Source organism: Ipomoea triloba, chromosome 13 (genome assembly GCF_003576645.1).
Source record: "Ipomoea triloba cultivar NCNSP0323 chromosome 13, ASM357664v1".
Taxonomy (NCBI): Eukaryota; Viridiplantae; Streptophyta; class Magnoliopsida; order Solanales; family Convolvulaceae; genus Ipomoea; species Ipomoea triloba.
Window position 1 is genome coordinate 17,575,749 of NC_044928.1, and position 22,782 is coordinate 17,598,530.

Here is a 22,782-nt window from a genome sequence, read left to right on the forward strand (position 1 = left end):
ATAATTTCAAATTAGTGGCGAGAAATTTAATTTGGGATCTACAAGTTTTTAGTTAGTGACGGGAAAATATTTTTCTATCAATTTTCAATGTTTTCGTTCTACGTTCTTTAATATATTTATAAATCAAAGCACAAAAGCATTATTTTCTTTCTTATTTCTAGGAATTAACTTTTTGCTTCCTAGAGCAGGCCATTGCAATTACATACAATGAATTGCTTTTCTTATTGGTAGTCATACTTATCTCAATAAAGGGTAATATATTGTGCAAAGCGAATATAACTTTGTGAGTGAAAACATCACTATTCAGTATTTGGCATCAAAGTTTCTTGTAGTTCATTCATTGCTTGACCAATAGTACTTCAATCTGTGTGGTTATTCTGCTTAAATACATTTGCCTTAGCCATCTTTATTTTCTGATTTAGAATGTTAAGGCGAGGGCTGCTAGGTAGTCAATTCTCTTATTTATTGAGGCTCTTCAAGGTTCGTACAATTTGAATTGCCTAGTTGTTTTTCTTCTTCAACAAACTCTGACCCTGGCCTGTTATAATTTAAGATTGGATTAATGTTATCAATTGAATGTAATTGCACACCAGTCAAGTCCAATTAAAAGATTGAGTCAAATCAATTACTTGTTTAACACATGCCCTTATAAACACATATATTTATCTAATTTTCTAGTGTGATGCCCTTATAAACACATATATTTATCTAATTTTCTAGTGTGGGGATGTAGTAAACACATATATTTATCTAATTTTCTAGTGTGGGGATGTAGTTCAGATGGTAGAGCGCTCGCTTAGCATGCAAGAGGTACGGGCATCGATACCCCGCATCTCCAATTCTTGTAATATACAAGCTTGAATAATTTGAAATTAGTGGTGAGAAATTTAATTTGTGATCTACAAGTTTTTAGTTAGTGACGGGAAAATATTTTCTATCAATTTTCAACGTTTTGGTTCTTCGTTCTTTAATATATTTATAAATCAAAGCACAGAAGCATTATTTTCTTTCTTATTTCTAGGAATTAACTTTTTGCTTCCTAGAGCAGGACATTGCAATTACATACAATGCATTGCTTTTCTTAATGGTAGTCGTAGTTATCTCATGAAAGGGTAATATATTGTGCAAAGCGAATATAACTTTGTGAGTGAAAACATCACTATTCAGTATTTGGCATCAAAGTTTCTTGTAGTTCATTCATTGCTTGACCAATAGTACTTCAATCTGTGTGGTTATTCTGCTTAAATACATTTGCCTTAGCCATCTTTATTTTCTGATGTAGAATGTAAAGGCGAGGGCTGCTAGGTAGTCAATTCTCTTATATAATGAGGCTCTTCAAGGTTCGTACAATTTGAATTGCCTAGTTGTTTTTCTTCTTCAACAAACTCTGACCCTGGCCTGTTATAATTTAAGATTGGATTGATGTTATCAATTGGAATGTAATTGCACACCAGTCAAGTCCAATTAAAAGATTGAGTCAAATCAATTACCTTGTTTAACACATGCCCTTATAAATACATATATTTATCTTATTTTTTAGTGCGGGGATGTAGCTCAAATGGTAGAGCACTCGCTTAGCATGCGAGAGGTACGGGGATCGATACCCCGCATCTCCAATTCCTGTAATATACAAACTTGAATAATCTCATATTAGTGGCGAGAAGTTTTATTTGTGATCTACAAGTTTTTAGTTAGTGACGGGAAAATATTTTCTATCAATTTTCAACGTTTTGGTTCTACGTTCTTTAATATATTTATAAATCAAAGCACAAAAGCATTATTTTCTTTCTTATTTCTAGGAATTAACTTTTTGCTTCCTAGAGCAGGCCATTGCAATTACATACAATGCATTGCTTTTCTTATTGGTAGTCATACTTATCTCAATAAAGGGTAATATATTGTGCAAAGCGAATATAACTTTGTGAGTGAAAACATCACTATTCAGTATTTGGCATCAAAGTTTCTTGTAGTTCATTCATTGCTTGACCAATAGTACTTCGATCTGTGTGGTTATTCTGCTTAAATGCATTTGCCTTAGCCATCTTTATTTTCTGATGTAGAATGTAAAGGCGAGGGCTGCTAGGTAGTCAATTCTCTTATATAATGAGGCTCTTCAAGGTTCGTACAATTTGAATTGCCTAGTTGTTTTTCTTCTTCAACAAACTCTGACCCTGGCCTGTTATAATTTAAGATTGGATTGATGTTATCAATTGGAATGTAATTGCACACCAGTCAAGTCCAATTAAAAGATTGAGTCAAATCAATTACCTTGTTTAACACATGCCCTTATAAATACATATATTTATCTTATTTTTTAGTGCGGGGATGTAGCTCAAATGGTAGAGCGCTCGCTTAGCATGCGAGAGGTACGGGGATCGATACCCCGCATCTCCAATTCCTGTAATATACAAGCTTGAATAATCTCAAATTAGTGGCGAGAAGTTTTATTTGTGATCTACAAGTTTTTAGTTAGTGACGGGAAAATATTTTCTATCAATTTTCAACGTTTTGGTTCTACGTTCTTTAATATATTTATGAATCAAAGCACAAAAGCATTATTTTCTTTCTTATTTCTAGGAATTAACTTTTTGCTTCCTAGAGCAGGCCAATGCAATTACATACAATGCATTGCTTTTCTTATTGGTAGTCATACTTATCTCAATAAAGGGTAATATATTGTGCAAAGCGAATATAACTTTGTGAGTGANCTTCGATCTGTGTGGATATTCTGCTTAAATGCATTTGCCTTACCCATCTTTATTTTCTGATGTAGAATGTAAAGGCGAGGGCTGCTAGGTAGTCAATTCTCTTATATAATGAGGCTCTTCAAGGTTCGTACAATTTGAATTGCCTAGTTGTTTGTCTTCTTCAACAAACTCTGACCTTGACCTGATATAATTTAAGATTGGATTGATGTTATCAATTCGAATGTAATTACACACCAGTCAAGTCCAATTAAAAGATTGAGTCAAATCAATTACTTGTTTAACACATGCCCTTATAAACACATATATTTATCTAATTTTCTAGTGTGGGGATGTAGGTCAGATGGTAGAGCGCTCGCTTAGCATGCGAAAGGTACAGGGATCGATACCCCGCATCTCTAATTCGTGTAATATATAAGCTTGAATAATTTGAAATTAGTGGTGAGAAATTTAATTTGTGATCTACAAGTTTTTAGTTAGTGACGGGAAAATATTTTCTATCAATTTTCAACGTTTTGGTTCTTCGTTCTTTAATATATTTATAAATCAAAGCACAGAAGCATTATTTTCTTTCTTATTTCTAGGAATTAACTTTTTGCTTCCTAGAGCAGGCCATTGCAATTACATACAATGCATTGCTTTTCTTAATGGTAGTCGTAGTTATCTCATGAAAGGGTAATATATTGTGCAAAGCGAATATAACTTTGTGAGTGAAAACATCACTATTCAGTATTTGGCATCAAAGTTTCTTGTAGTTCATTCATTGCTTGACCAATAGTACTTCGATCTGTGTGGTTATTCTGCTTAAATGCATTTGCCTTAGCCATCTTTATTTTCTGATGTAGAATGTAAAGGCGAGGGCTGCTAGGTAGTCAATTCTCTTATATAATGAGGCTCTTCAAGGTTCGTACAATTTGAATTGCCTAGTTGTTTTTCTTCTTCAACAAACTCTGACCCTGGCCTGTTATAATTTATGATTGGATTGATGTTATCAATTGGAATGTAATTGCACACCAGTCAAGTCCAATTAAAAGATTGAGTCAAATCAATTACCTTGTTTAACACATGCCCTTATAAATACATATATTTATCTTATTTTTTAGTGCGGGGATGTAGCTCAGATGGTAGAGCGCTCGCTTAGCATGCGAGAGGTACGGGGATCGATACCCCGCATCTCCAATTCCTGTAATATACAAGCTTGAATAATTTCAAATTAGTGGCGAGAAATTTAATTTGTGATCTACAAGTTTTTAGTTAGTGACGGGAAAATATTTTCTATCAATTTTCAACGTTTTGGTTCTTCGTTCTTTAATATATTTATAAATCAAAGCACAGAAGCATTATTTTCTTTCTTATTTCTAGGAATTAACTTTTTGCTTCCTAGAGCAGGCCATTGCAATTACATACAATGCATTGCTTTTCTTATTGGTAGTCATACTTTATCTCAATAAAGGGTAATATATTGTGCAAAGCGAATATAATTTTGTGAGTGAAAACATCACTATTCAGTATTTGGCATCAAAGTTTCTTGTAGTTCATTCATTGCTTGACCAATAGTACTTCGATCTGTGTGGTTATTCTGCTTAAATGCATTTGCCTTAGCCATCTTTATTTTCTTATGTAGAATGTAAAGGCGAGGGCTGCTAGGTAGTCAATTCTCTTATATAATGAGGCTCTTCAAGGTTCGTACAATTTGAATTGCCTAGTTGTTTTTCTTCTTCAACAAACTCTGACCCTGGCCTGTTATAATTTAAGATTGGATTGATGTTATCAATTGGAATGTAATTGCACACCAGTCAAATCCAATTAAAAGATTGAGTCAAATCAATTACCTTGTTTAACACATGCCCTTATAAACACATATATTTATCTTATTTTTTAGTGCGGGGATGTAGCTCAGATGGTAGAGCGCTCGCTTAGCATGCGAGAGGTACGGGGATCGATACCCCGCATCTCCAATTCCTGTAATATACAAGCTTGAATAATTTCAAATTAGTGGCGAGAAATTTAATTTGTGATCTACAAGTTTTTAGTTAGTGACGGGAAAATATTTTCTATCAATTTTCAACGTTTTGGTTCTTCGTTCTTTAATATATTTATAAATCAAAGCACAGAAGCATTATTTTCTTTCTTATTTCTAGGAATTAACTTTTTGCTTCCTAGAGCAGGCCATTGCAATCACATACAATGCATTGCTTTTCTTATTGGTAGTCATACTTTATCTAAAGAAAGTGTAATATATTGTGCAAAGCGAATATAATTTTGTGAGTGAAAACATCACTATTCAGTATTTGGCATCAAAGTTTCTTGTAGTTCATTCATTACGTGACCAATAGTACTTCAATCTGTGTGGTTATTCTGCTTAAAGGCTTTGCCTTGGCCATCTTTATTTTCTAATGTAGAATGTAAAGGCGAGGGCTGCTAGGTAGTCAATTCTCTTATATAATGAGGCTCTTCAAGGTTCGTACAATTTGAATTGCCTAGTTGTTTTTCTTCTTCAACACACTCTGACCCTGGCCTGTTATAATTTAAGATTGGATTAATGTTATCAATTGAATGTAATTGCACACCAGTCAAATCAAATTAAAAGATTGAGTCTAATCAATTACCTTGTTTAACACATGCCCTTATAAATACGTATATTTATCTTATTTTTTAGTCCGGGGCTGTAGCTCAGATGGTAGAGCGCTCGCTTAGCATGCGAAAGGTACAGGGATCGATACCCCGCATCTCCAATTCCTGTAATAGACAAGCTTGAATAATTTCAAATTAGGGGCGAGAAATTTAATTTGTGATCTACAAGTTTTTAGTTAGTGACGGGAAAATATTTTCTATCAATTTTCAACGGTTTGGTTCTACGTTCTTTAATATATTTATAAATCAAAGCACAGAAGCATTATTTTCTTTCTTATTTCTAAGAATTAACTTTTTGCTTCCTAGAGCAGGCCATTGCAATCACATACAATGCATTGCTTTTCTTAATGGTAGTCGTAGTTATCTCATGAAAGGGTAATATATTGTGCAAAGCGAATATACTTTTGTGAGTGAAAACATCACTATTCAGTATTTGGCATCAAAGTTTCTTGTAGTTCATTCATTGCTTGACCAATAGTACTTCGATCTGTGTGGTTATTCTGCTTAAATGCTTTGCCTTAGCCATCTTTATTTTCTGATGTAGAATGTAAATGCGAGGGCTGCTAGGTAGTCAATTCTCTTATATAATGAGGCTTTTTCAAAGTTCGTACAGTTTGAATTGCCTAGTTGTTTTTCTTCTTCAACAAACTCTAACCCTGGCCTGTTATAATTTAAGATTGGATTGATGTTATCAATTGGAATGTAATTGCACACCAGTCAAATCCAATTAAAAGATTGAGTCAAATCAATTACCTTGTTTAACACATGCCCGTATAAACACATATATTTATCTAATTTTTTAATGTGGGGATGTAGCTTAGATGGTAGAGCGCTCGCTTAGCATGCGAGAGGTACGGGGATTGATACCTCGCATCTCCAATTCCTGTAATATACAAGCTTGAATAATTTCAAATTAGTGGCGAGAAATTTAATTTGTGATCTGGTTCTTCGTTCTTTAATATATTTATAAATCAAAGCACAGAAGGATTATTTTCTTTCTTATTTCTAGGAATTAACTTTTTGCTTCCTAGAGCAGGCCATTGCAATTACATACAATGCATTGGTTTTCCTTATGGTAGTCGTAGTTATCTCAAGAAAGGGTAATATATTGTGCAAAGCGAATATAACTTTGTGAGTGAAAACATCACTATTCAGTATTTGGCATCAAAGTTTCTTGTAGTTCATTCATTGTTTGACCAATAGTACTTCGATCTGTGTGGTTATTCTGCTTAAATGCATTTGCCTTAGCCATCTTTATTTTCTGATGTAGAATGTTAAGGCGAGGGCTGCTAGGTAGTCAATTCTCTTATATATTGAGGCTCTTCAAGGTTCGTACAATTTGAATTGCCTAGTTGCTTTTCTTCTTCAACAAACTCTGACCCTGGCCTGTTATAATTTAAGATTGGATTGATGTTATCAATTGGAATGTAATTGCACACCAGTCAAGTCCAATTAAAAGATTGAGTCAAATCAATTACCTTGTTTAACACATGCCCTTATAAATACATATATTTATCTTATTTTTTAGTGCGGGGATGTAGCTCAGATGGTAGAGCGCTCGCTTAGCATGCGAGAGGTACGGGGATCGATACCCCGCATCTCCAATTCCTGTAATGTACAAGCTTGAGTAATTTCAAATTAGTGGTTAGAAATTTAATTTGTGATCTACAAGTTTCTAGTTAGTGACGGGAAAATATTTTCTATCAATTTTCAACATTTTGGTTCTACGTTCTTTAATATATTTATAAATCAAAGCACAAAAGCATTATTTTCTTTCTTATTTCTAAGAATTAACTTTTTGCTTCGTAGAGCAGGCCATTGCAATTACATACAATGCATTGCTTTTCTTATTGGTAGTCATACTTTATCTCAAGAAAGTGTAATATATTGTGCAAAGCGAATATAATTTTGTGAGTGAAAACATCACTATTCAGTATTTGGCATCAAAGTTTCTTGTAGTTCATTCATTGCTTGACCAATAGTACTTCGATCTGTGTGGTTATTCTGCTTAAATGCATTTGCCTTAGCCATCTTTATTTTCTGATGTAGAATGTAAAGGCGAGGGCTGCTAGGTAGTCAATTCTCTTATATAATGAGGCTCTTCAAGGTTCGTACAATTTGAATTGCCTAGTTGTTTTTCTTCTTCAACAAACTCTGACCCTGGCCTGTTATAATTTAAGATTGGATTGATGTTATCAATTGGAATGTAATTGCACACCAGTCAAGTCCAATTAAAAGATTGAGTCAAATCAATTACCTTGTTTAACACATGCCCTTATAAATACATATATTTATCTTATTTTTTAGTGCGGGGATGTAGCTCAGATGGTAGAGCGCTCGCTTAGCATGCGAGAGGTACGGGGATCGATACCCCGCATCTCCAATTCCTGTAATATACAAGCTTGAATAATTTCAAATTAGTGGCGAGAAATTTAATTTGTGATCTACAAGTTTTTAGTTAGTGACGGGAAAATATTTTCTATCAATTTTCAACGTTTTGGTTCTTCGTTCTTTAATATATTTATAAATCAAAGCACAGAAGCATTATTTTCTTTCTTATTTCTAGGAATTAACTTTTTGCTTCCTAGAGCAGGCCATTGCAATTACATACAATGCATTGCTTTTCTTAATGGTAGTCGTAGTTATCTCAAGAAAGGGTAATATATTGTGCAAAGCGAATATAACTTTGTGAGTGAAAACATCACTATTCAGTATTTGGCATCAAAGTTTCTTGTAGTTCATTCATTGCTTGACCAATAGTACTTCGATCTGTGTGGTTATTCTGCTTAAATGCATTTGCCTTAGCCATCTTTATTTTCTGATGTAGAATGTAAAGGCGAGGGCTGCTAGGTAGTCAATTCTCTTATATAATGAGGCTCTTCAAGGTTCGTACAATTTGAATTGCCTAGTTGTTTTTCTTCTTCAACAAACTCTGACCCTGGCCTGTTATAATTTAAGATTGGATTGATGTTATCAATTGGAATGTAATTGCACACCAGTCAAGTCCAATTAAAAGATTGAGTCAAATCAATTACCTTGTTTAACACATGCCCTTATAAATACATATATTTATCTTATTTTTTAGTGCGGGGATGTAGCTCAGATGGTAGAGCGCTCGCTTAGCATGCGAGAGGTACGAGGATCGATACCCCGCATCTCCAATTCCTGTAATATACAAGATTGAATAATTTCAAATTAGTGGCGAGAAATTTTATTTGTGATCTACAAGTTTTTAGTTAGTGACGGGAAAATATTTTCTATCAATTTTCAACGTTTTGGTTCTACGTTCTTTAATATATTTATAAATCAAAGCACAAAAGCATTATTTTCTTTCTTATTTCTAAGAATTAACTTTTTGCTTCGTAGAGCAGGCCATTGCAATTACATACAATGCATTGCTTTTCTTATTGGTAGTCATACTTTATCTCAATAAAGGGTAATATATTGTGCAAAGCGAATATAATTTTGTGAGTGAAAACATCACTATTCAGTATTTGGCATCAAAGTTTCTTGTAGTTCATTCATTGCTTGACCAATAGTACTTCGATCTGTGTGGTTATTCTGCTTAAATGCATTTGCCTTAGCCATCTTTATTTTCTGATGTAGAATGTAAAGGCGAGGGCTGCTAGGTAGTCAATTCTCTTATACAATGAGGCTCTTCAAGGTTCGTACAATTTGAATTGCCTAGTTGTTTTTCTTCTTCAACAAACTCTGACCCTGGCCTGTTATAATTTAAGATTGGATTGATGTTATCAATTGGAATGTAATTGCACACCAGTCAAGTCCAATTAAAAGATTGAGTCAAATCAATTACCTTGTTTAACACATGCCCTTATAAACACATATATTTATCTTATTTTTTAGTGCGGGGATGTAGCTCAGATGGTAGAGCGCTCGCTTAGCATGCGAGAGGTACGGGGATCGATACCCCGCATCTCCAATTCCTGTAATATACAAGCTTGAATAATTTCAAATTAGTGGCGAGAAATTTAATTTGTGATCTACAAGTTTTTAGTTAGTGACGGGAAAATATTTTCTATCAATTTTCAACGTTTTGGTTCTACGTTCTTTAATATATTTATAAATCAAAGCACAAAAGCATTATTTTCTTTCTTATTTCTAAGAATTAACTTTTTGCTTCCTAGAGCAGGCCATTGCAATTACATACAATGCATTGCTTTTCTTATTGGTAGTCATACTTTATCTCAATAAAGGGTAATATATTGTGCAAAGCGAATATAATTTTGATAGTGAAAACATCACTATTCAGTATTTGGCATCAAAGTTTCTTGTATTTCATTCATTGCTTGACCAATAGTACTTCAATCTGTGTGGTTATTCTGCTTAAATCCATTTGCCTTAGCCATCTTTATTTTCTGATGTAGAATATAAATGCGAGGGCTGCTAGGTAGTCAATTCTCTTATATATTGAGGCTCTTCAAGGTTCGTACAATTTGAATTGCCTAGTTGCTTTTCTTCTTCAACAAACTCTGACCCTGGCCTGTTATAATTTAAGATTGGATTGATGTTATCAATTGGAATGTAATTGCACACCAGTCAAGTCCAATTAAAAGATTGAGTCAAATCAATTACCTTGTTTAACACATGCCCTTATAAATACATATATTTATCTTATTTTTTAGTGCGGGGATGTAGCTCAGATGGCAGAGCGCTCGCTTAGCATGCGAGAGGTACGGGGATCGATACCCCGAATCTCCAATTCCTGTAATATACAAGCTTGAATAATTTCAAATTAGTGGCGAGAAATTTAATTTGTGATCTACAAGTTTTTAGTTAGTGACGGGAAAATATTTTCTATCAATTTTCAACGTTTTGGTTCTACGTTCTTTAATATATTTATAAATCAAAGCACAAAAGCATTATTTTCTTTCTTATTTCTAAGAATTAACTTTTTGCTTCCTTGAGCAGGCCATTGCAATTACATACAATGCATTGCTTTTCTTATTGGTAGTCCTACTTTATCTCAATAAAGGGTAATATATTGTGCAAAGCGAATATAATTTTGTGAGTGAAAACATCACTATTCAGTATTTGGCATCAAAGTTTCTTGTAGTTCATTCATTGCTTGACCAATAGTACTTCGATCTGTGTGGTTATTCTGCTTAAATGCTTTGCCTTAGCCATCTTTATTTTCTGATGTAGAATATAAATGCGAGGGCTGCTAGGTAGTCAATTCTCTTATATAATGAGGCTTTTTCAAGGTTCGTACAGTTTGAATTGCCTAGTTGTTTTTCTTCTTCAACAAACTCTAACCCTGGCCTGTTATAATTTAAGATTGGATTGATGTTATCAATTGGAATGTAATTGCACACCAGTCAAATCCAATTAAAAGATTGAGTCAAATCAATTACCTTGTTTAACACATGCCCGTATAAACACATATATTTATCTAATTTTTTAGTGTGGGGATGTAGCTTAGATGGTAGAGCGCTCGCTTAGCATGCGAGAGGTACGGGGATTGATACCTCGCATCTCCAATTCCGGTAATATACAAGCTTGAATAATTTCAAATTAGTGGCGAGAAATTTAATTTGTGATCTACAATTTTTTAGTTAGTGACGGGAAAATATTTTCTATCAATTTTCAACGTTTTGGTTCTTCGTTCTTTAATATATTTATAAATCAAAGCACAGAAGCATAATTTTCTTTCTTATTTCTAGGAATTAACTTTTTGCTTCCTAGAGCAGGCCATTGCAATTACATACAATGCATTGCTTTTCTTATTGGTAGTCATACTTATCTCAATAAAGGGTAATATATTGTGCAAAGCGAATATAACTTTGTGAGTGAAAACATCACTATTCAGTATTTGGCATCAAAGTTTCTTGTAGTTCATTCATTGCTTGACCAATAGTACTTCGATCTGTGTGGTTATTCTGCTTAAATGCATTTGCCTTAGCCATCTTTATTTTCTGATGTAGAATGTAAAGGCGAGGGCTGCTAGGTAGTCAATTCTCTTATATAATGAGGCTCTTCAAGGTTCGTACAATTTGAATTGCCTAGTTGTTTTTCTTCTTCAACAAACTCTGACCCTGGCCTGTTATAATTTAAGATTGGATTGATGTTATCAATTGGAATGTAATTGCACACCAGTCAAATCCAATTAAAAGATTGAGTCAAATCAATTACCTTGTTTAACACATGCCCTTATAAACACATATATTTATCTTATTTTTTAGTGCGGGGATGTAGCTCAGATGGTAGAGCGCTCGCTTAGCATGCGAGAGGTACGGGGATCGATACCTCGCATCTCCAATTCCTGTAATATACAAGCTTGAATAATTTCAAATTAGTGGCGAGAAATTTAATTTGTGATCTACAAGTTTTTAGTTAGTGACGGGAAAATATTTTCTATCAATTTTCAACGTTTTGGTTCTTCGTTCTTTAATATATTTATAAATCAAAGCACAGAAGCATAATTTTCTTTCTTATTTCTAGGAATTAACTTTTTGCTTCCTAGAGCAGGCCATTGCAATTACATAAAATGCATTGGTTTTCCTTATGGTAGCCAGACTAATCTCAAAAAAGGGTAATATATTGTGAAAAGCGAATATAATTTTAGGAGTGAAAACATCACTATTCAGTATTTGACATCAAAGTTTCTTGTAGTTCATTCATTGCTTGACGAATAGTAATTCAATCTGTGTGGTTATTCTACTTAAATACATTTGCCTTAGCCATCTTTATTTTCTGATGTAGAATGTTAAGGCGAGGGCTGCTAGGTAGTCAATTCTCTTATATATTGAGGCTCTTCAAGGTTCGTACAATTTGAATTGCCTAGTTGTTTTTCTTTTTCAACAAACTCTGACCCTGGCCTGTTATAATTTAAGATTGGATTGATGTTATCAATTGGAATGTAATTGCACACCAGTCAAATCCAATTAAAAGATTGAGTCAAATCAATTACCTTGTTTAACACATGCCCGTATAAACACATATATTTATCTAATTTTTTAGTGTGGGGATGTAGCTTAGATGGTAGAGCGCTCGCTTAGCATGCGAGAGGTACGGGGATTGATACCTCGCATCTCCAATTCCGGTAATATACAAGCTTGAATAATTTCAAATTAGTGGCGAGAAATTTAATTTGTGATCTACAAGTTTTTAGTTAGTGACGGGAAAATATTTTCTATCAATTTTCAACGTTTTTGTTCTACGTTCTTTAATATATTTATAAATCAAAGCACAAAAGCATTATTTTCTTTCTTATTTCTAAGAATTAACTTTTTGCTTCCTAGAGCAGGCCATTGCAATTACATACAATGCATTGCTTTTCTTATTGGTAGTCATACTTTATCTCAAGAAAGGGTAATATATTGTGCAAAGCGAATATAACTTTGTGAGTGAAAACATCACTATTCAGTATTTGGCATCAAAGTTTTTTGTAGTTCATTCATTGCTTGACCAATAGTACTTCGATCTGTGTGGTTATTCTGCTTAAATGCTTTGCCTTAGCCATCTTTATTTTCTGATGTAGAATATAAATGCGAGGGCTGCTAGGTAGTCAATTCTCTTATATATTGAGGCTCTTCAAGGTTCGTACAATTTGAATTGCCTAGTTGTTTTTCTTCTTCAACAAACTCTGACCCTGGCCTGTTATAATTTAAGATTGGATTGATGTTATCAATTGGAATGTAATTGCACACCAGTCAAGTCCAATTAAAAGATTGAGTCAAATCAATTACCTTGTTTAACACATGCCCTTATAAATACATATATTTATCTTATTTTTTTAGTGCGGGGATGTAGCTCAGATGGTAGAGCGCTCGCTTAGCATGCGAGAGGTACGAGGATCGATACCCCGCATCTCCAATTCCTGTAATATACAAGCTTGAATAATCTCAAATTAGTGGCGAGAAGTTTTATTTGTGATCTACAAGTTTTTAGTTAGTGACGGGAAAATATTTTCTATCAATTTTCAACGTTTTGGTTCTACGTTCTTTAATATATTTATAAATCAAAGCACAAAAGCATTATTTTCTTTCTTATTACTAAGAATTAACTTTTTGCTTCCTAGAGCAGGCCATTGCAATTACATACAATGCATTGCTTTTCTTATTGGTAGTCATACTTTATCTAAAGAAAGGGTAATATATTGTGCAAAGCGAATATAATTTTGTGAGTGAAAACATCACTATTCAGTATTTGGCATCAAAGTTTCTTGTAGTTCATTCATTGCTTGACCAATAGTACTTCGATCTGTGTGGTTATTCTGCTTAAATGCATTTGCCTTAGCCATCTTTATTTTCTGATGTAGAATGTAAATGCGAGGGCTGCTAGGTAGTCAATTCTCTTATATAATGAGGCTTTTTCAAGGTCCGTACAGTTTGAATTGCCTAGTTGTTTTTCTTCTTCAACAAACTCTAACCCTGGCCTGTTATAATTTAAGATTGGATTGATGTTATCAATTGGAATGTAATTGCACACCAGTCAAATCAAATTAAAAGATTGAGTCAAATCAATTACCTTGTTTAACACATGGCCGTATAAACACATATATTTATCTAATTTTTTAATGTGGGGATGTAGCTTAGATGGTAGAGCGCTCGCTTAGCATGCGAGAGGTACGGGGATTGATAGTAGAGCGCTCGCTTAGCATGCGAGAGGTACGGGGATTGATACTAGAGCGCTCGCTTAGCATGCGAGAGGTACGGGGATTGATACCTCGCATCTCCAATTCCTTGCGAGAGGTACGGGGATTGATACCTCGCATCTCCAATTCCTATAATATACAAGCTTGAATAATTTCAAATTAGTGGCGAGAAATTTAATTTGTGATCTGGTTCTTCGTTCTTTAATATATTTATAAATCAAAGCACAGAAGCATTATTTTCTTTCTTATTTCTAGGAATTAACTTTTTGCTTCCTAGAGCAGGCCATTGCAATTACATACAATGCATTGGTTTTCCTTATGGTAGTCGTAGTTATCTCAAGAAAGGGTAATATATTGTGCAAAGGGAATATAACTTTGTGAGTGAAAACATCACTATTTAGTATTTGGCATCAAAGTTTCTTGTAGTTCATTCATTGCTTGACCAATAGTACTTCGATCTGTGTGGTTATTCTGCTTAAATGCATTTGCCTTAGCCATCTTTATTTTCTGATGTAGAATGTAAAGGCGAGGGCTGCTAGGTAGTCAATTCTCTTATATAATGAGGCTCTTCAAGGTTCGTACAATTTGAATTGCCTAGTTGTTTTTTTTCTTCAACAAACTCTGACCCTTGCCTGTTATAATTTAAGATTGGATTGATGTTATCAATTGGAATGTAATTGCACACCAGTCAAGTCCAATTAAAAGATTGAGTCAAATCAATTACCTTGTTTAACACATGCCCTTATAAATACATATATTTATCTTATTTTTTAGTGTGGGGATGTAGCTTAGATGGTAGAGCGCTCGCTTAGCATGCGAGAGGTACGGGGATCGATACCCCGCATCTCCAATTCCTGTAATATACAAGCTTGAATAATTTCAAATTAGTGGCGAGAAATTTTATTTGTGATCTACAAGTTTTTAGTTAGTGACGGGAAAATATTTTCTATCAATTTTCAACGTTTTGGTTCTACGTTCTTTAATATATTTATAAATCAAAGCACAAAAGCATTATTTTCTTTCTTATTTCTAAGAATTAACTTTTTGCTTCCTAGAGCAGGCCATTGCAATTACATACAATGCATTGCTTTTCTTATTGGTAGTCATACTTTATCTCAATAAAGGGTAATATATTGTGCAAAGCGAATATAATTTTGTGAGTGAAAACATCACTATTCAGTATTTGGCATCAAAGTTTCTTGTATTTCATTCATTGCTTGACCAATAGTACTTCAATCTGTGTGGTTATTCTGCTTAAATACATTTTCCTTAGCCATCTTTATTTTCTGATGTAGAATGTTAAGGCGAGGGCTGCTAGGTAGTCAATTCTCTTATATATTGAGGCTCTTCAAGGTTCGTACAATTTGAATTGCCTAGTTGCTTTTCTTCTTCAACAAACTCTGACTCTGGCCTGTTATAATTTAAGATTGGATTGATGTTATCAATTGGAATGTAATTACACACCAGTCAAGTCCAATTAAAAGATTGAGTCAAATCAATTACCTTGTTTAACACATGCCCTTATAAATACATATATTTATCTAGTTTTTAAGTGTGGGGATGTAGCTTAGATGGTAGAGCGCTTGCTTAGCATGCGAGAGGTACGGGGATCGATACCCTGCATCTCCAATTCCTGTAATGTACAAGCTTGAGTAATTTCAAATTAGTGGTTAGAAATTTAATTTGTGATCTACAAGTTTCTAGTTAGTGACGGGAAAATATTTTCTATCAATTTTCAACATTTTGGTTGTTCGTTCTTTAATATATTTATAAATCAAAGCACACAAGCATTATTTTCTTTCTTATTTCTAGGAATTAACTTTTTGCTTCATAGAGTAGGCCATTGCAATTACATACAATGCATTGCTTTTCTTATTGGTAGTTGTACTTATCTAAAGAAAGGGTAATATATTGTGCAAAGCGAATATAATTTTATGAGTGAAAACATCACTATTCAGTATTTGGCATCAAAGTTTCTTGTAGTTCATTCATTGCTTGACCAATAGTACTTCGATCTGTGTGGTTATTCTGCTTAAATGCTTTGCCTTAGCCATCTTTATTTTCTGATGTAGAATATAAATGCGAGGTCTGCTAGGTAGTCAATTCTCTTATATAATGAGGCTTTTTCAAGGTTCGTACAGTTTGAATTGCCTAGTTGTTTTTCTTCTTCAACAAACTTTAACCCTGGCCTGTTATAATTTAAGATTGGATTGATGTTATCAATTGGAATGTAATTGCACACCAGTCAAATCCAATTAAAAGATTGAGTCAAATCAATTACCTTGTTTAACACATGCCCGTATAAACACATATATTTATCTAATTTTTTAGTGTGGGGATGTAGCTTAGATGGTAGAGCGCTCGCTTAGCATGCGAGAGGTACGGGGATTGATACCTCGCATCTCCAATTCCGGTAATATACAAGCTTGAATAATTTCAAATTAGTGGCGAGAAATTTAATTTGTGATCTACAAGTTTTTAGTTAGTGACGGGAAAATATTTTCTATCAATTTTCAACGTTTTGGTTCTTCGTTCTTTAATATATTTATAAATCAAAGCACAGAAACATTATTTTCTTTCTTATTTCTAGGAATTAACTTTTTGCCTACTAGAGCAGAACATTGCAATTACATACAATGCATTGCTTTTCTTATTGGTAGTCATACTTATCTCAATAAAGGGTAATATATTGTGCAAAGCGAATATAACTTTGTGAGTAAAAACATTACTATTCAGTATTTGGCATCAAAGTTTCTTGTAGTTCATTCATTGCTTGACCAATAGTACTTCGATCTGTGTGGATATTCTGCTTAAATGCATTTGCAGTACTTCGATCTGTGTGGATATTCTGCTTAAATGCATTTGCCTTACTTCGATCTGTGTGGATATTCTGCTTAAATGCATTTGCCTTAGCCATCTTTATTTTCTGATGTAGAATAAATGCATTTGCCTTAGCCATCTTTATTTTCTGATGTAGAATATAAAGGCGAGGGCTGCTAGGTAGTCAATTCTCTTATATAATGAGGCTCTTCAAGGTTCGTACAATTTGAATTACCTAGTTGTTTGTCTTCTTCAACAAACTCTGACCTTGACCTGTTATAATTTAAGATTGGATTGATGTTATCAATTCGAATGTAATTACACACCAGTCAAGTCCAATTAAAAGATTGAGTCAAATCAATTACTTGTTTAACACATGCCCTTATAAACACATATATTTATCTAATTTTTTAGTGTGGGGATGTAGCTCAGATGGTAGAGCGCTCGCTTAGCATGCGAGAGGTACGGGGATCGATACCCCGCATCTCCAATTCTTGTAATATACAAGCTTGAATAATTTGAAATTAGTGGTGAGAAATTTAATTTGTGATCTACAAGTTAGTGACGGGAAAATATTTTCTATCAATTTTCAACGTTTTGGTTCTTCGTTCTTTAATATATTTATAAATCAAAGCACAGAAGCATTATTTTCTTTCTTATTTCTAGGAATTAACTTTTTGCTTCCTAGAGCAGGCCATTGCAATTACATACAATGCATTGCTTTTCTTATTGGTAGTCGTACTTATCTCAAGAAAGGGTAATATATTGTGCAAAGCGAATATAACTTTGTGAGTGAAAACATCACTATTCAGTATTTGGCATCAAAGTTTCTTGTAGTTCATTCATTGCTTGACCAATAGTACTTCGATCTGTGTGGTTATTCTGCTTAAATGCATTTGCCTTAGTCATCTTTATTTTCTAATGTAGAATGTAAAGGCGAGGGCTGCTAGGTAGTCAATTCTCTTATATAATGAGGCTCTTCAAGGTTCGTACAATTTGTATTGCCTAGTTGTTTTTCTTCTTCAACAAACTCTGACCCTGGCCTGTTATAATTTAAGATTGGATTGATGTTATAAATTGGAATGTAATTGCACACCAGTCAAGTCCAATTAAAAGATTGAGTCAAACCAATTACCTTGTTTAACACATGCCCTTATAAATACATATATTTATCTTATTTTTTAGTGTGGGGATGTAGCTCAGATGGTATAGCGCTCGCTTAGCATGCGAGAGGTACGGGGATCGATACCTCGCATCTCCAATTCCAATAATATACAAGCTTGAATAATTTCAAATTAGTGGCGAGAAATTTAATTTGTGATCTACAAGTTTTTAGTTAGTGACGGGAAAATATTTTCTACTAATTTTCAACGTTTTCGTTCTACGTTCTTTAATATATTTATAAATCAATGCACAAAAGCATTATTTTCTTTCTTATTTCTAGGAATTAACTTTTTGCTTCCTAGAGCAGGCCATTGCAATTACATACAATGCATTGCTTTTCTTATTGGTAGTCATACTTATCTCAATAAAGGGTAATATATTGTGCAAAGCGAATATAACTTTGTGAGTGAAAACATCACTATTCAGTATTTGGCATCAAAGTTTCTTGTAGTTCATTCATTGCTTGACCAATAGTATTTCGATCTGTGTGGTTATTCTGCTTAAATGCATTTGCCTTAGCTATCTTTATTTTCTTATGTAGAATGTTAAGGCGAGGGCTGCTAGGTAGTCAATTCTCTTATATAATGAGGCTCTTCAAGGTTCATACAATTTGAATTGCCTAGTTGTTTTTCTTCTTCAACAAACTCTGACCCTGACCTGTTATAATTTAAGATTGGATTAATGTTATCAATTGGAATGTAATTACACACCAGTCAAGTCCAATTAAAAGATTGAGTCAAATCAATTACCTTGTTAAACACATGCCCTTATAAACACATATATTTATCTAATTTTTTAGTGTGGGGATGTAGCTCAGATGGTAGAGCGCTCGCTTAGCATGCGAGAGGTACGGGGATCGATACCCCGCATCTCCAATTCCTGTAATATACAAGCTTGACTAATTTCAAATTAGTGGCGAGAAATTTAATTTGTGATCTACAAGTTTTTAGTTAGTGACGGAAAAATATTTTCTATCAATTTTCAACGTTTTGGTTCTTCGTTCTTTAATATATTTATAAATCAAAGCACAGAAGCATTATTTTCTTTCTTATTTCTAGGAATTAACTTTTTGCTTCCTAGAGCAGGCCATTGCAATTACATACAATGCATTGCTTTTCTTATTGGTAGTCGTACTTATCTCAATAAAGGGTAATATATTGTGCAAAGCGAATATAATTTTGTGAGTGAAAACATCACTATTCAGTATTTGGCATCAAAGTTTCTTGTAGTTCATTCATTGCTTGACCAATAGTATTTCGATCTGTGTGGTTATTCTGCTTAAATGCATTTGCCTTAGCTATCTTTATTTTCTTATGTAGAATGTTAAGGCGAGGGCTGCTAGGTGGTCAATTCTCTTATATATTGAGGCTCTTCAAGGTTCGTACAATTTGAATTGCCTAGTTGTTTTTCTTCTTCAACAAACTCTGACCCTGGCCTATTATAATTTAAGATTGGATTGATGTTATCAATTGGAATGTAATTACACACTAGTCAAATCCTATTAAAAGATTGAATCAAATCAATTACCTTGTTTAACACATCCCATATAACAAATATATTTATCTAATTTATTAGTACGGGGATGTAGCTCAGATGGTAGAGCGCTCGCTTAGCATGCGAGAGGTACGGGGATCGATACCCCGCATCTCCAATTCTTGTAATATACAAGCTTGAATAATTTCAAATTAGTGGCGAGAAATTTAATTTGTGATCTACAAGTTTTTAGTTAGTGACGGGAAAATATTTTCTATCAATTTTCAACGTTTTCGTTCTACGTTCTTTAATATATTTATAAATCAAAGCACAAAAGCATTATTTTCTTTCTTATTTCTAAGAATTAACTTTTTGCTTCCTAGAGCAGGCCATTGCAATTACATACAATGCATTGCTTTTCTTATTGGTAGTCATACTTTATCTCAATAAAGGGTAATATATTGTGCAAAGCGAATATAATTTTGTGAGTGAAAACATCACTATTCAGTATTTGGCATCAAAGTTTCTTGTATTTCATTCATTGCTTGACCAATAGTACTTCGATCTGTGTGGTTATTCTGCTTAAATGCATTTGCCTTAGTCATCTTTATTTTCTAATGTAGAATGTAAAGGCGAGGGCTGCTAGGTAGTCAATTCTCTTATATAATGAGGCTCTTCAAGGTTCGTACAATTTGAATTGCCTAGTTGTTTTTCTTCTTCAACAAACTCTGACCCTGGCCTGTTATAATTTAAGATTGGATTGATGTTATAAATTGGAATGTAATTACACACCAGTCAAGTCCAATTAAAAGATTGAGTCAAATCAATTACCTTGTTTAACACATGCCCTTATAAATACATATATTTATCTTATTTTTTAGTGCGGGGATGTAGCTCAGATGGTAGAGCGCTCGCTTAGCATGCGAGAGGTACGGGGATCGATACCCCGCATCTCCAATTCCTATAATATACAAGCTTGAATAATTTCAAATTAGTGGCGAGAAATTTAATTTGTGATCTACAAGTTTTTAGTTAGTGACGGGAAAATATTTTCTACTAATTTTCAACGTTTTCGTTCTACGTTCTTTAATATATTTATAAATCAAAGCACAAAAGCATTATTTTCTTTCTTATTTCTAGGAATTAACTTTTTGCTTCCTAGAGCAGGCCATTGCAATTACATACAATGCATTGCTTTTCTTATTGGTAGTCATACTTATCTCAATAAAGGGTAATATATTGTGCAAAGCGAATATAACTTTGTGAGTGAAAACATCACTATTCAGTATTTGGCATCAAAGTTTCTTGTAGTTCATTCATTGCTTGACCAATAGTATTTCGATCTGTGTGGTTATTCTGCTTAAATTCATTTGCCTTAGCCATCTTTATTTTCTTATGTAGAATGTTAAGGCGAGGGCTGCTAGGTAGTCAATTCTCTTATATAATGAGGCTCTTCAAGGTTCATACAATTTGAATTGCCTAGTTGTTTTTCTTCTTCAACAAACTCTGACCCTGACCTGTTATAATTTAAGATTGGATTAATGTTATCAATTTGAATGTAATTACACACCAGTCAAGTCCAATTAAAAGATTGAGTCAAATCAATTACCTTGTTTAACACATGCCCTTATAAACACATATATTTATCTAATTTTTTAGTTTGGGGATGTAGCTCAGATGGTAGAGCGCTCGCTTAGCATGCGAGAGATACGGGGATCGATACCCCGCATCTCCAATTCCTGTAATATACAAGCTTGAATAATTTCAAATTAGTGGTGAGAAATTTAATTTGTGATCTACAAGTTTTTAGTTAGTGACGGAAAAATATTTTCTATCAATTTTCAACGTTTTGGTTCTTCGTTCTTTAATATATTTATAAATCAAAGCACAGAAGCATTATTTTCTTTCTTATTTCTAGGAATTAACTTTTTGCTTCCTAGAGCAGGCCATTGCAATTACATACAATGCATTGCTTTTCTTATTGGTAGTCGTACTTATCTCAAGAAAGGGTAATATATTGTGCAAAGCGAATATAACTTTGTGAGTGAAAACATCACTATTCAGTATTTGGCATCAAAGTTTCTTGTAGTTCATTCATTGCTTGACCAATAGTATTTCGATCTGTGTGGTTATTCTGCTTAAATGCATTTGCCTTAGCTATCTTTATTTTCTTATGTAGAATGTTAAGGCGAGGGCTGCTAGGTAGTCAATTCTCTTATATATTGAGGCTCTTCAAGGTTCGTACAATTTGAATTGCCTAGTTGTTTTTCTTCTTCAACAAACTCTGACCCTGGCCTATTATAATTTAAGATTGGATTGATGTTATCAATTGGAATGTAATTACACACTAGTCAAATCCTATTAAAAGATTGAATCAAATCAATTACCTTGTTTAACACATCCCATATAACAAATATATTTATCTAATTTATTAGTACAGGGATGTAGCTCAGATGGTAGAGCGCTCGCTTAGCATGCAAGAGGTACGGGGATCGATACCCCGCATCTCCAATTCTTGTAATATACAAGCTTGAATAATTTCAAATTAGTGGCGAGAAATTTAATTTGTGATCTACAAGTTTTTAGTTAGTGACAGGAAAATATTTTCTATCAATTTTCAACGTTTTCGTTCTACGTTCTTTAATATATTTATAAATCAAAGCACAAAAGCATTATTTTCTTTCTTATTTCTAGGAATTAACTTTTTGCTTCCTAGAGCAGGCCATTGCAATTACATACAATGCATTGCTTTTCTTATTGGTAGTCATACTTATCTCAATAAAGGGTAATATATTGTGCAAAGCGAATATAATTTTGTGAGTGAAAACATCACTATTCAGTATTTGGCATCAAAGTTTCTTGTAGTTCATTCATTGCTTGACCAATAGTACTTCGATCTGTGTGGTTATTCTGCTTAAATGCATTTGCCTTAGCCATCTTTATTTTCTTATGTAGAATGTAAAGGCGAGGGCTGCTAGGTAGTCAATTCTCTTATATAATGAGGCTCTTCAAGGTTCGTACAATTTGAATTGCCTAGTTGTTTTTCTTCTTCAACAAACTCTGACCCTGGCCTGTTATAATTTAAGATTGGATTGATGTTATCAATTGGAATGTAATTGCACACCAGTCAAATCCAATTAAAAGATTGAGTCAAATCAATTACCTTGTTTAACACATGCCCTTATAAATACATATATTTATCTTATTTTTTAGTGCGGGGATGTAGCTCAGATGGTAGAGCGCTCGCTTAGCATGCGAGAGGTACGGGGATCGATACCCCGCATCTCCAATTCCTGTAATATACAAGCTTGAATAATTTCAAATTAGTGGCGAGAAATTTAATTTGTGATCTACAAGTTTTTAGTTAGTGAC

The 22,782-nt window shown here is 33.6% G+C and overlaps 20 non-coding genes across 20 annotated transcripts; all 20 read left to right on the plus strand.

Moving 5' to 3' along the window:
- The first annotated feature begins 1,543 nt into the window (after nucleotides 1-1,543).
- TRNAA-AGC lies at nucleotides 1,544-1,616 on the plus strand. Its single transcript has one exon. It is a non-coding gene; the product is annotated as a tRNA-Ala (tRNA).
- Nucleotides 1,617-2,321: 705 nt separating this feature from the next.
- TRNAA-AGC lies at nucleotides 2,322-2,394 on the plus strand. Its single transcript has one exon. It is a non-coding gene; the product is annotated as a tRNA-Ala (tRNA).
- A 1,417-nt stretch (nucleotides 2,395-3,811) lies between these two features.
- Nucleotides 3,812-3,884, plus strand: TRNAA-AGC. Its single transcript has one exon. It is a non-coding gene; the product is annotated as a tRNA-Ala (tRNA).
- A 706-nt stretch (nucleotides 3,885-4,590) lies between these two features.
- TRNAA-AGC lies at nucleotides 4,591-4,663 on the plus strand. The gene has a single exon. It is a non-coding gene; the product is annotated as a tRNA-Ala (tRNA).
- Nucleotides 4,664-6,870: 2,207 nt separating this feature from the next.
- TRNAA-AGC lies at nucleotides 6,871-6,943 on the plus strand. The gene has a single exon. It is a non-coding gene; the product is annotated as a tRNA-Ala (tRNA).
- A 706-nt stretch (nucleotides 6,944-7,649) lies between these two features.
- On the plus strand, nucleotides 7,650-7,722 carry TRNAA-AGC. The gene has a single exon. It is a non-coding gene; the product is annotated as a tRNA-Ala (tRNA).
- A 705-nt stretch (nucleotides 7,723-8,427) lies between these two features.
- On the plus strand, nucleotides 8,428-8,500 carry TRNAA-AGC. The gene has a single exon. It is a non-coding gene; the product is annotated as a tRNA-Ala (tRNA).
- A 706-nt stretch (nucleotides 8,501-9,206) lies between these two features.
- Nucleotides 9,207-9,279, plus strand: TRNAA-AGC. Its single transcript has one exon. It is a non-coding gene; the product is annotated as a tRNA-Ala (tRNA).
- A 706-nt stretch (nucleotides 9,280-9,985) lies between these two features.
- TRNAA-AGC lies at nucleotides 9,986-10,058 on the plus strand. The gene has a single exon. It is a non-coding gene; the product is annotated as a tRNA-Ala (tRNA).
- Nucleotides 10,059-11,542: 1,484 nt separating this feature from the next.
- Nucleotides 11,543-11,615, plus strand: TRNAA-AGC. Its single transcript has one exon. It is a non-coding gene; the product is annotated as a tRNA-Ala (tRNA).
- A 1,484-nt stretch (nucleotides 11,616-13,099) lies between these two features.
- On the plus strand, nucleotides 13,100-13,172 carry TRNAA-AGC. Its single transcript has one exon. It is a non-coding gene; the product is annotated as a tRNA-Ala (tRNA).
- A 1,558-nt stretch (nucleotides 13,173-14,730) lies between these two features.
- Nucleotides 14,731-14,803, plus strand: TRNAA-AGC. Its single transcript has one exon. It is a non-coding gene; the product is annotated as a tRNA-Ala (tRNA).
- Nucleotides 14,804-15,509: 706 nt separating this feature from the next.
- On the plus strand, nucleotides 15,510-15,582 carry TRNAA-AGC. Its single transcript has one exon. It is a non-coding gene; the product is annotated as a tRNA-Ala (tRNA).
- A 1,608-nt stretch (nucleotides 15,583-17,190) lies between these two features.
- TRNAA-AGC lies at nucleotides 17,191-17,263 on the plus strand. Its single transcript has one exon. It is a non-coding gene; the product is annotated as a tRNA-Ala (tRNA).
- Nucleotides 17,264-17,961: 698 nt separating this feature from the next.
- Nucleotides 17,962-18,034, plus strand: TRNAA-AGC. The gene has a single exon. It is a non-coding gene; the product is annotated as a tRNA-Ala (tRNA).
- Nucleotides 18,035-18,739: 705 nt separating this feature from the next.
- On the plus strand, nucleotides 18,740-18,812 carry TRNAA-AGC. The gene has a single exon. It is a non-coding gene; the product is annotated as a tRNA-Ala (tRNA).
- Nucleotides 18,813-19,515: 703 nt separating this feature from the next.
- TRNAA-AGC lies at nucleotides 19,516-19,588 on the plus strand. The gene has a single exon. It is a non-coding gene; the product is annotated as a tRNA-Ala (tRNA).
- Nucleotides 19,589-20,294: 706 nt separating this feature from the next.
- On the plus strand, nucleotides 20,295-20,367 carry TRNAA-AGC. The gene has a single exon. It is a non-coding gene; the product is annotated as a tRNA-Ala (tRNA).
- Nucleotides 20,368-21,072: 705 nt separating this feature from the next.
- TRNAA-AGC lies at nucleotides 21,073-21,145 on the plus strand. Its single transcript has one exon. It is a non-coding gene; the product is annotated as a tRNA-Ala (tRNA).
- A 1,481-nt stretch (nucleotides 21,146-22,626) lies between these two features.
- Nucleotides 22,627-22,699, plus strand: TRNAA-AGC. Its single transcript has one exon. It is a non-coding gene; the product is annotated as a tRNA-Ala (tRNA).
- The last annotated feature ends 83 nt before the right edge of the window (nucleotides 22,700-22,782 follow it).